This window comes from Trichoplusia ni, chromosome 24 (genome assembly GCF_003590095.1).
Source record: "Trichoplusia ni isolate ovarian cell line Hi5 chromosome 24, tn1, whole genome shotgun sequence".
In the NCBI taxonomy this organism is placed as follows: Eukaryota; Metazoa; Arthropoda; class Insecta; order Lepidoptera; family Noctuidae; genus Trichoplusia; species Trichoplusia ni.
In genome coordinates, this window is record NC_039501.1 from 4,303,073 (window position 1) to 4,316,029 (window position 12,957).

At 36.3% G+C, this 12,957-nt stretch overlaps 1 pseudogene; it reads left to right on the forward strand.

Annotated features, from left to right (window-relative positions):
• The first annotated feature begins 556 nt into the window (after positions 1-556).
• Positions 557-9,814, forward strand: LOC113505065 (annotated as a pseudogene).
• The last annotated feature ends 3,143 nt before the right edge of the window (positions 9,815-12,957 follow it).

A 12,957-nucleotide genomic window follows, 5' to 3' on the forward strand; every position in this document is an offset into this window, starting at 1 on the left:
GCCATTGCGTGTGGCAGACAAAGCTAGTAGGTATAAAGTTCTCCAAAAGGGAAGGGATTCCAATATCCTCATCGTACTGTACATCAAACCGAACCTACTTACTACCCGAATACCTACTTCAAAAACGAGCGGTTTGACATGTATCAATATTAATTAACGTTTTTTGAACATAATTAAAACTTAACAAAAAAGTTATTTATTATTATTCTATTTCCGAAGAACGAAGAAATATATTATTTTCCAACTTCGCATCTTAGGCAAGGAACGTAGCCTGTTGCCGTAGATGTTGCCGTAATGAAAAATGCTGAAATATTTTTAATTGCAATTTAAAGAATCGACATTATTATATGCGGAATCTAATCATTTAAAAGTAACATAAAATAAGAACAATATTAAATAAATTTATATTACCTCTTTATTAATTTACCTGGCGATATATAAATAACTTTACTAATAAATTCATAACAACTATATTAATTGGATTTTTTTGTATTTTCTTGTCACAAAAGTTACCAAAATGGTAGTTTTAAGCAAATTTCGAATGACAACTAAAATTTTAATTTGACATTCGAGTAGTCAGCTGAACAATGCATTTTATTTATTTATTATCTTTAAAAAGAAACTTTTAGCATACCAATACACTTATAAATAATTCTCGTTTCGATTATGCAATTAATCTAGGATTGCATCTACAAATCGTTACAGTTTCAGTGTTGTGTGTGTAAAATCGTACCTTTGTTTTTTATCGTTATAATTCGTTGAATAATGTTTGGAAGGCCTAGATGCAGAGAATGGACTCCGCTTGCTACCCAGCAGTTGCGACTTCGGAGTTTGATACAGGTAATTTAGAATAAGAAAAAGATGAAAAAGTTTGGTTCAGTTTTTATTATTGTGACAAAGGTTTATAACAAACGCCTCCAATGTCACGTTTGTATTGCGTGACAGTGTAATACAGATTTATTTAATTTTATACCTCAATTTGTTATAATTTTATCGTTTTCCCTATAATAATACCGTAATTGGACTGCATTAAGGTTATTTTTATATCCTCCTACATATCAAAGTGAAATACCCTTTAATGCATGATAAGATGAGCATAATGAGACATCTTTTAGACGACTCATACACAACCAATGTAAATTTACAATACTAAAGAAAATTTTTCTCTATTCAAATTCTAAATACATTTTTTTTTAATATTTAAATATAGAGTTGTACTTGCACCACTGTCTTTTTGTGCTTCATTCTAATATCATTGTTTTTGTTTGTGTTAAACTTTTTGATATAACCTGACTATTTTGTATACCTTCTCTCATCTGGTGAAAGAAAGTTAAACTTTCTATAGAAAACAAGTTACTTAATGTATTTATTTGATATTATTGATGGCAGTGCTGTGATTATGTATTCAAATTATAAAAAAATGGTGTGTTCAAACTATAAATAATAGTTTTACCTTTTCATAATTCATTAAATTGACAGAATATAAAAACTGTTTTCTGTTATTTTAATTGCTCAAATGCATCATAAATAATAATCGTTGTGAAAAAAGTACTGCAATATGTGTATTATCAATCTATTCTAGTTGGAATTATTTTTTTATTAATTAAATTTAATTGGAATTGTTTTCCAGCATTTACTATTTCCATCAAATATTTTTTTTTGGTGTTCATATATCTGTTATAATCCATGTGGTAAAGGCATCACAATAAAAATCAAATTCATTCACACCTAATTACTTATTTACAATGTTATAAATATTACTAAATTTGATTCATGCAACTCTTAATGGATCCTTATTGGTGGATTGCTAGAGTCTGAGCAGATGTGTCAGGAGAATGGCTATGCCAAATGGCACACGGTATTCATCTACAGACATCTACAAAGCATTTGATTGATTTTCGAGATGTAAATAACTCAGACTGACAAAATGAAGGGCTTGTAACTGTCATGACCAACCTGAGTGAAAGCTTATAATTATTATTCCTGTTTGCCTTTTTGTCATTTGTTTAAAATTTTGTCAAAACTGTAAAAGTATTTTATTGGCTCACAAAAACAATACATAAGTAGCACATTATTTAAAGTTATAAATAAATATATTTTCCGTCTCTTAATTTAAGTTGATTGGAAATATTATTCAAATCGTTTCTTTAATATAAGCATTGACATTCTTAACTTTATCAAGTGAAGGTCAGATATTAAGTAATGTTCATAATGTTTTTGTTATACTGCATTGTAAAATGCATAGATAAGACTGATAGAGACAAATTATCTTTTAATACACTCTGATGTTAAGGTATTGTCAAAACCTATTTCTTTAAAAAATAAATGACTCCTGCATTAAGGAATTTAATCTCTGTGTCACTACGTGTTTCACATACATTCAAATCAAAAGCACAAAGACATCCAGACTCATTACAAGCATTTGTGGATCGCACAAACGCTTGTCCTACACATCTCCCACAGTGGGCTTGGCTTGTTGACCTCAACATACTTGATTAAAAGTTTCAACTGTTTAACTATCACAGATTATGAGTCACAGCCTGGTGACAAATGGTCAGACAGACACCGAAGCCTCACTAATAACGATTCGTTTTTACTCTTCGGGTATGCATTCAATAGTGTTAAAATCTTTTCAGATCGTCGGCTACAACATCCGTCCACCTGAGTGGTGTACGTCGCCCTGCAGCTTCTACTTGACTCTGCATCACACCACTATGTCTGCTCCATTCTATACCAGCGAGAGAATATGCTCCCCACATCCTAAATGGAAAGATATTGATTCAGGTACCTATATGTAATATAAGTTTCAGATAAGTAATGGAAAAATTTATAGTTATTATAGACAAACAAAGAAATTAACAAAAAAAAATGAGTGTATAAAAACTTAGGAAAATAAATAAATCTTAGAATCATAAATGAAAAAAGAACCTTGCGGCGCGGAGTTTTTAAGAACATTCAAGACTCCTGCATAAAGACACCCAAATGAGACAACCTTCGCGGTGTCGAACCTGCGACAGGTTGCGCTCAGAGGGTTTGGCATTGTGACCTCAACCACTGGGCTATCCATACTTATTGTTTTGATGACACGTCTTTGAATTCCACACCAAATTAATTGAACTTAAAACAGGTTGTATAGAATTTATGGGTTGTAATATATTCCAACAAAACCCAAAAAAGGAAGCTTTGGATTAACTTATCAAAAAACAGCTATGACCTTTTTATTATGCCTAACTGATAACAAGCAGGTTTCTATCTAGAACACATGCCATCATAAAACTATATTTATTACCTAGCGTAATGAACTGACCAATGTCAGCAATAAATTAGCGCTATCATCGTTTCCTTTTTAACAACAGACTTGAAAGAACATCGACATAACCGCGTAACTCTAACGACTTAATCTTCTTCATCATCTTTTAATCATCTTTTCAATTCGTTCTGTTTCCGTTTTTTGTTTCTGCTGTTAACAGAACATTTCTATGAAATACTTCAATTTTTTGTTTTATATGTCAGCCAAAAAAGTAATGTATCGCAATAAGGTTGAAAATCGCGTGTTATGCACCGCCCCTCTACCACAAATATCAGCGCTGCGCTAATGTTTGATCTCGTAGTACAGGTACTGATGTCAAGGTAGCCTATTCCGGTATTTTCGCGTAATTGTTATACTTCCCGCCATGAGTAAATTATTTCAAGAACATCGACCCTATGCATGAACGGGTCTGATAATTAGAGCAGTTTTTCTTTCATTCATAAAATTATTGTATACGAGACATTATGCGCATATCAGCGCTAGGTATTGGGCTTTTAATAGTTTTTTTTTAAACAACTTTCTTCCGCTCTAAAGAAGTTCAAGTCTCATGCACATGGCATCTAGACTTAGAACAAATATTCGTAGGTAACATAAATGCTTATCCTACGCGGGGATTGCACCCTCGACATGTCGCATTACTATAAAATTTATATTTTTACTCGTATTCTATCAAATTACGCCCATGATCTAAGCAGAATTCGCGAAATCAAAACCAATTTGACAATAACGTAACTGGGAAAGAACGATCCGGAAATATCCTATTATTGTTACAAATTGATACAGCAATGTATGCGAAAACGAATAACAACAAAGCGTATGAAATGTGACTGACAATGACTCAGTGGTGTTACGTCTAGTCCTATGTATGTCACTCCTTATCGGGCGGCATGCCTAATTAATGTTCTATTTACATTCCTCTTATATAGCACACGCATGACGTTCAAAATGCGCGATTCGTACTTGATTTTAGGTTTTTAGGTAATCGCGTAAACTCTGGGAAATAATCAGCATTTGGTTGGGTTATTATTTCTATTTTGACAATTTATTTGCCTCAAAAGATCTCTGATTTTGTTTAAATATTCCTTCTTAGGCTTATTTAAATAGGTGCAATATCATGCCGAACTTCGGATATGTTACACGGGAGTTAAGGTTTAGTCAGTAAGTGTCTGACACTACCTACTTTCTCCCCTAGGAGGTGGGTGTCCATTAGGATTCCAGTACTGGAAAAAAGGCCTATTTATAGATATGAAATGTCGATTCCAGCAAGTTCGAAGGGAAATACTCTAAAGATGATAATGTCCTTCCCACAAAATGAATCAAATATTACGAGTTGTAAAGATCATATAACATGTTACTTATGTAATAAAATCTTAGTACAAAGTCACATAGGGCTTAGTCTGTAAATATTAATATGGTTTTATAATAAGTTTTAAAATTTCGGTTTAGGTCATCAAGCATAATAAAAGACACTAGGTTAATATGGAGTTATACCATCCGAACAAGCAAATTAACAAACTCTTCCGCTGGATACTGTGGGTAAAAATATCAATCAGACAAAGTCACACGGAACAGCTAGTGCGATATCCTTATAAAGTCAGATTGTACTTGCTTTTTATTGAATTGACGTACGCTATACGGCTGTATCGCGTGTCGAAACGCCTAAAACATTCGCTTTGGAAATGCATGTCAATGGTTTAATCATTCAAACCTTTATTTTATTTGTAAACAACCATATATTATTGTATGATGTTATTCTATTCGCTCGCATGATAATTCAAACAGCTTTGTTCTCGACTTAACAAATCAATTAAATTCCGAATCACGACGGCACATTAAAACAACTAAGAATTCTTTCCTTACAACAATTTTCTTTCCTCGACATTCTATTATTAAAATATTTTGCCTTTACTAAATAAAATTAACATTTGCCAACTTTCTCTGATACGAATACGGATTGAGATAACATATAACCATGTTAATTGTATGGACTATCATACAACGCGTCCGTATTGTTTACAAACCTTATCACTTCTATTAGGAAATACGATTGCGTCACCACTGAATCAGTACTTTGTTGCAGAGTCGACGCATCGCATGTCATCAACAAATGTCGTCATACGAATATGGTGTCATCTCCTACATCCGAATGATGATGGCTCAAAATTACCCCAGGACACTGTCATACAAACGTGGGGAGTTTATTTTAGCGGCCTCAGGTATATTGGAGCCAATCTCGCTTCAAATTTCACATCAGACTGCTTCAAAAGCAACACCTTAGTGTTCCAAATGCATGGAGGATATTTCTGTTCATACAAAAGCCTGAAACTAGACGTTATCCCTCCAGAAAACGAAATAGAACACGGATCATTATCCTCAGACTCATCAGAAAGGACCAATCTCTCTAAAATCACTTTAGAAGCTAAACATATATTGAGCAACAAGTTAGTTAAAGAATCAAGGTCTATATCTCCTAGTAAATATTCGAAAAAGTCTGATAAAGAGTATTCTAAAAGTCATAGTCCAGTAGAAAGAGGATTTCAGCAGAATTTTCCAACTCTTCGATCGTCAGCCAGTTTGAACATCGGGCAAAGTCAAAGAGATTACAGACGGAGAGACCCAGCTCCTGAATATGGTAAAGGCGACCCGAACCACATTTACGAGCATTCTCCCGAAAACTTAGACGTAAAAGAGTTCACTACAAGCTCAAACTGTGATAAAATGTGTAAAAATTCGTCACAAGAAGATATATCGTGTAATGTAGATTTAAGTGAAACTGCCGAAAGTTACGATTTGAGAAATGAGTCTGACGGTGTTCCTAAATACAGATACATGGCTCTTAATTTCTTGAAGTCCGAGATCAGGCCTAGTTACAACGCAACTAAACTACAACAGTTGCATTTACTTCAATATTCGATTAAGAAGAGGCAGGAAGCTGTGCAAGAAATAAAGGAGAGAATATACAAAAAGTCTGCAGTGACCAATGATGATTGGCCCCAGAGTGACGACTTGGGGGACGCCAGATTGAAGTTTAAGAGTAGATCTCAAAGGAATTTGTTCTCGCCGGACGACAGTGATAGTTTAAGTAAAGACAAATCGTCGTCACAAAGTGATTTGAGTGCTAAAAACGGGCGGGTTAAAGAAAGGCCTCCCGTCTCAAATGGACCAAGATTGACTCTCAAATTGAATGATCTCTTATCTTTTAAGGTTAGTAGATGAAACAAATATATCTTTATTATTGGTCATTTAGCGGTGGTAGGCCAAAGATGGGGCGACAAGGGGAATTTTTGTACAAAATTTAGTTTTAACTTTGTCTATAAGTACGATCAACATGTATAGAAAAGACATTTAGGTCGAATTCTAGTCCAACCAAATGGTATTCGTCAAAATTCTCAGCATCCTATTGGTATTTCAAAACTTTGGGTAAGTACCATTTTCAGATTATGAGACAATCTCGATGCAAAATTGATGGTCACCCACCATGCCTAATTCCAAGGCAGTCATAACTTAAACCTTGATCTAACTTCCAAGTGCTTCTTCACACCATAATAACTCCAATTCCCATTCCAGGCTAAGCCCTCGCCGTTCCAAAGGGCAGAACACGTAAGACTAACAAAACAGCTGGAGATATTGAGGTTCAAGCGCATAATACTATCAGATGAGAGAGATAGCAAGCTGACGAATATAAGGAAACTGAAAGAGAGGCGAGCTAAGCTGTTTGAAGAGAATCAAGATGTCGGTGAGTGTAAGGATGATTTTGTTGAGGTATTTGGGTATAAAGCTTGGGGAAATATTGGAAGCAAACTACGGGATTGAAGTCTGTATTTGTTTTGTATTTAAACGTCTTAACTTCAATAAGCCCTCGATTTTCGGAAGGCTTTTCAATTGATCTTGTTGTAAACTATACGTACACGTACGATGTGAGCACGAATGTGCTTGTTTGACACGAGACTATTCACAACCTTCCAGAAACTCGAGGAAGCGATGGCTATTTTCTGCACAGGAAAATTTGTGTTCGACTGGGTTATTTGAACACGAATGCTATCATATAAATGTATATACACACTGTATGCGTTTTGTGCCTGTCCTTGGTGTTATGGAACTTCAAAAAAAATATTTTTTTAACTTGCGTGGGGATCTCGTTTTGCCTTGGGGGGGGGGGGGGGCAAAATTAGGGGTGTTGTAAGTGTCTGTCAGTCGTTTGTCTCTCTATCTGTTTGTCTCTCTGTCTAGCAGTCTGTTTCTAATCTGCCTCTCTGTCTATTGCTCCCGAACGGATTGACCGATTTCAATTTATTTTGTTCTAAAAGGTGAATTATGTGCGAATGTCCTTTCACACGTTCGATAAACATCAGCAAAACCTATTATAGGTTGTAGGTGAAATTTCTTACCTTCGGGGTTTTTTTTTATCTTAATATCGTATTATCTTGTTTTGTGTATCTCAGGTTAATTTTACCCCAGGTACTACAGGTACGGTAATATTTATCTCAGGTACGGAACTAATGCAGAGCTACCACTCGCTGTCGCGGCGCAGCGAGGTGGTCCGCGAGACCCGCGCGTCGTGCGCGGCGCTGCGCGAGCTGGCGGCCGCCGCGCACCGCGCGCTCGCCGCGCACCGGACCCAGCTGCTCAAGCAGCTGCATCAGCTGTTCTATATACACACGGTATGATACACACATGATCATCGGCCTAGCATTTTTCCCGACTATATGGGCTCGGCTGCCAGGTCTAACCAGATTCAGTAATAGTGGCATTAATGTCATCATCATTGTAGCGCCACGCTGTATATTACTGACTGATATACACATTGACTGTACGGATAGCCGAGTGGTTGAGGTCACCACGCCAAACCAACTGCACGCGACGTGTCGTGGTTTCGATCCTCACATAAGACAAGTATTTATGTGATCCACGAATATTTACTTGCTCTGAATCTTGTGCAGTGCGTTAGTTCTCTCTCTAGAGGACTGAATTTATGAGGAGTCGTGGAATTGAATTACAAGAAGAGTAGTATACTATCACTATGTCAATGAAACTGAATAGACGAATAATTTATATCTCGAGAATAAAAAAAATAACCTAATAGTGCTGCAACTTCAGAAACCAAAACTTTTTATTCTCTAACAGACGGATGCCAACACCTGGACGATCTTGGACGTGCCCCTCCCAGTTTGCGGAGACGAGTACCCCCGGGGTTCGAACCCCGTAGCAGACTCTGTGGCTGCCGGCTTCGTGGCCCAAGCTACCTGCCTCGCTGCAGCCCTATTGAACCAGCCCCTGCGATATAAAATCACGCTGTTGGGATCCGCCAGCAAGATCCTTGATGTAACACCTGATTTGCCTGACCCTAAGTAAGTTGGTTTTTGACTGCTTTGTCTTTTGTTAAGAATTTAAATTAGCTGCCAATAATAGCTAATTGTTAGGGGTTAGTTAAACAGTTGAGATCATGAGAAGTTTAAACTTTTAAAAGGAAAAAATAAAGAAGTTATTATATTGGTGCAGATAAAAACAGAAACAATACTGTTATATGTTGAAACAGGACTGAGAAATTGGCACGAAAAATAGGAGGCCTGAGCCCAGCAATGGGTGGACGATGATGATATATATCTCTTCAAGCGCCTGTTTCTCATTGAAAACATTATTTGTAAAAAAAGTTTGTAAAGTTAGGTAATTTAACGGGAACTTAAATGGCGGGAGTGAAACAGGCTCTAATAGTTTCACGAGTCCTATGCACTCGACTGATCACAAGTTCATTTTTCAGCATACCCCTGTTCCTCGCGGCGGTGACACAACGCTGTTCAGATACGCTCTCTTCCTTTTAAACAAGTGTATCGGTCAGCTTATCGTCGGGCGCGGTTTGCCACTATCAGACATACGACCGACGTTAGCCAACCTACAGAGGCTGCTAACTGCACCGCCTAATATGTAAGTTATTTTAAAGTTTTATCAATCTGCTGCTATTAACAGTTCAGCTTCTGGGTTGAGGAGGTCAGATATCCAGTCGCTCCTTGTAAAAGACTGATACTTAGCTGCATCTAGTTAAACTGAAAGCCCCCCCGACCAGTTGAAAGGATAGGATGATGTTGAAAACGCGAATTAAAAAAAATACCATTTGAGAATCAGTTCACAGTAAAATATTATTAATTATATTTATATTGGCAACGATGTAGCATAGCGGCATTACAAAATTGTATATGTAAGAAGACAATATTTGTCGGCACTATGAGAGAAAAGTTTCACGATTAATGGATTTAACTTAAATTAAACTAAAGAAGAAGTTCTAAGAACACAAATAAAATCTTTTAGCCGACAAAATATCCAACTTTTGCCATACTAAATTGAACCTTATCACATAGGTCGGACACCACAAAGTTGTATGGAACATACCGATGGCTGGTGGACAGTCAATGTCCTCGCACTCAGTCGCTGAGGAGTCTTGTCGCGTCCGAAAGGTGCAAATTCAGGCCGTTTAATAGGTTCAAGGTATGTATCATTTTGTCTGGATAGCGAGTAAAGTTGATGACTAAAGTTAGGCTTAGTATAACAGAATCTGCTCAAACGAAAGTCGAGTAAAACCTCTAGTGGTGAAAAACTTAAAATTACCTTTAAAAGATCTGCTTATGTGCCTTTCGTGAAATCATCAATCATGAAATAATTGTCGACATAAAATAACATTAGAATCACAATATTTTAAATGTTTTTTACTTCCCAACGGCTGGCCTGGTTTCGATGAAATTTCATATGGAGGTCAACTGAGATTAACACAAAGGCTCATTTTATCCGACTAAGGCCCGGTTTCACAACATAGTATAAGTCTTAGTACAAGAATAAATCGTTAATTACTCTCGAGTATATCCATTTTACGTTTCACCAACATTTAAACTAATGATAAAACCTCTATACTAGATAAGGTCATATACCGCCAATTTCGGTCATATAAGCTGCTAATCTTTGGTTAGAAGTGTCACTGTCAAGTCAGTTCATCGCATTTAAAAAATGGCGCGCCGTTTGTATGCATTAATAAATGAAACCGATAGCGAAGATGATGATTATTTTTGTCCTCGTCCACGGTGGTTTAAGGAAAGGGCTAATTATTTTGAAGAGTACGACGAACACGATTTTGTGATAAGATTTCGCTTATCCAAGGAGGCAACATTAAGTTTACTGGCAAAAATCGAGCACCGCTTGGAGTATACATCAGATAGGTGAGTTTTCTTAATAATAGCATGTTATTTATGTAATTTTATGCAATTTTATTTAAAAAAGGTGCCTTCTTCTATGTAAAAAGTGGAAATTAATTCTAGCACTTGTTCGTTTTGTTTCAGAAATAAGCCAATATCGCCTGTCAATCAATTATTAGCTACATTAAGATTTTACGCCAACAAATAATACCCAAATGAGCATTGGTGACTTTGTCGGTATCAGTACACCACGTCACACAGAGTTATTCACCAAGTCAGTGCAGCAATAGCATCGTTGCACAAAGAGTATATCCGATTTCCAACAACACGCGAGGAAATACGAAAAGAACAGGATTCATTCTTTCAAATCGCTAGATTTCCGCGAGTCATTGGTGCAATGGATTGTACTCATGTCCGTATATCCTCACCAGGTGGAGATCATGCAGAACTATATCGCAACAGAAAGGGCTACTTTTCCATCAACGTGCAAACTATTTGCAATGCAAACTTGGAGATCACTGATATAGTAGCCCGGTGGCCAGGTTCATCTCACGACAGCACTATATTCAATAATAGTTGCATAAAAAGTAAGTTTGAAACTGGCCAGTATGGCAATGCTTTTGCTGTTAGTAGATGGTGGGTATGCTTCCACTTCGTACATGATGACGCCTTTAGAGAACCCTAGGACTCCAGTGGAACAACTCTATAACGAGTCACAAATACGGACTCGTAATCCTGTTGAAAGGTCATACGGGATCTGGAAGAAACGGTTTCCTGCAATGGCCTTAGGGCTTCGCACTAAGCTGGACAAGTCTTTGACTATTATTGTAGCCACTGCCGTGTTGCATAATATGTTGATGCAACGAGGTGAAGTCAATCCCATTGATGATCCCGCACTACAACTTCCAGCTCCATGGGATGAACTTTTACACCATGGTCAGATAACTCAGCAACCACAACATCCACAACAATACATCAGGCCCAATTCAGTGCGAGATGCTATCATTAATAATTATTTTCAAAGTATATTGTAACCAATAAAACAAATTTTATAAGCAATAAATATTTATTTGCGTTTTTTTTGTCTCAACTCTAAAAGTAGCAAACTAGTTTTAATTTTTTCTTGTTTTAAAAATTTCTTGTTGTATATCCATTTGGATTTCAAACAATTTTTTAGCTTCTTCTCTCTCATTAGCTGCATGCTCGATTTGGACATTAATAGCCTTCCCCTTCAACTCCTGCAAGTTTTCAAGAGAGGCTCTCGTAAGTTGCGGCCGCCTTTTCGACATCCATTCAAGTCGTTTCCTGAATAAGGCCTTTTTTTGCCTGAAGGTTTCAATTGTTCTGAAAACAGGCGTTTTTAGACAGTTTGGAGGTGTAATCGCCCCAATCCTAAAAAAGATACATAATATGTAAAGCAACCGTAAACATGGAAATACAGTACACATATGAAGAAACAGGTAATTTACTAAAATTAAAGGAACATTTTTGTTTAATATTTTTGAAATCTATGATGTAAAAAGTGTGCAACTTTACCACATTATTCATGGTTTCATTAGTATCAACGTGGTGTGTTGACTTAGTCTGAACCTCAGGGCCAGGAATTGTATGTAATAATTCGTCTGAAAAAAATATATAATAGAAGATCATCGTGCAAAGACACAATACATTGAGTTTAAACTTTCGTGAGACATTATCATACTATTCAAAGCTTAAGGCTGTTACTTTTATTTATTAGGTATGAATTGATATCTGACAAACCCTTTTTATGTGCCTCTGCTGAAAATGATTCCGTGATATTTTCTGTAACGTTTACATTATCTTTATCATACGGATTATGTAGACCTACAGCACTTGGCGTTATAAGACCCAGGATCCTCTCTTGAAGAGGATCATCAATCTTCGGCCTTTGATGGTCCACCACCTAAGAAAAAACAAGTTTTTGTAGATTTATAGATACAATTGCCATAAAAATTTTGTAACATACACTTACCGGTTTTAATTAAATGCATCCTCTTAAAAGATGCTTCTTTTTGGTAGCTTTTTTTAAACTTTCCCACTGGGATTTCAAATTTTCGGCAGTACGGTGGGAAAGCGTTGTCTGCGAATTATATTTATTGGATATTGTCGTCCATTCCGCAAGTTTTTGCTTCATTGAAACCCCGTCGGTTCTTTTTTTCTATGACATGAAAATGCTCAGTAACTAGATCTACCAGCTGCGTCTTTTCTGATGCCATCCAATTAGCAGATCGCTTTCTCTTATAATTTGCCATTTCCAGGTCTTATTTATTTATTTTATTTTGATGACAATTATAAACAAGGAAACTAATCAAATATGATCAAAGCATAAGTCAAAACATTATCCAAACAATTTTAGAAAATAGGGAGCGCCATTGCTCAGGCACGGAACAACCGGACTATTTTACTTGGTAGCGTTCTAGTTTCATTCCATCCATTCGTTCAAGGTTA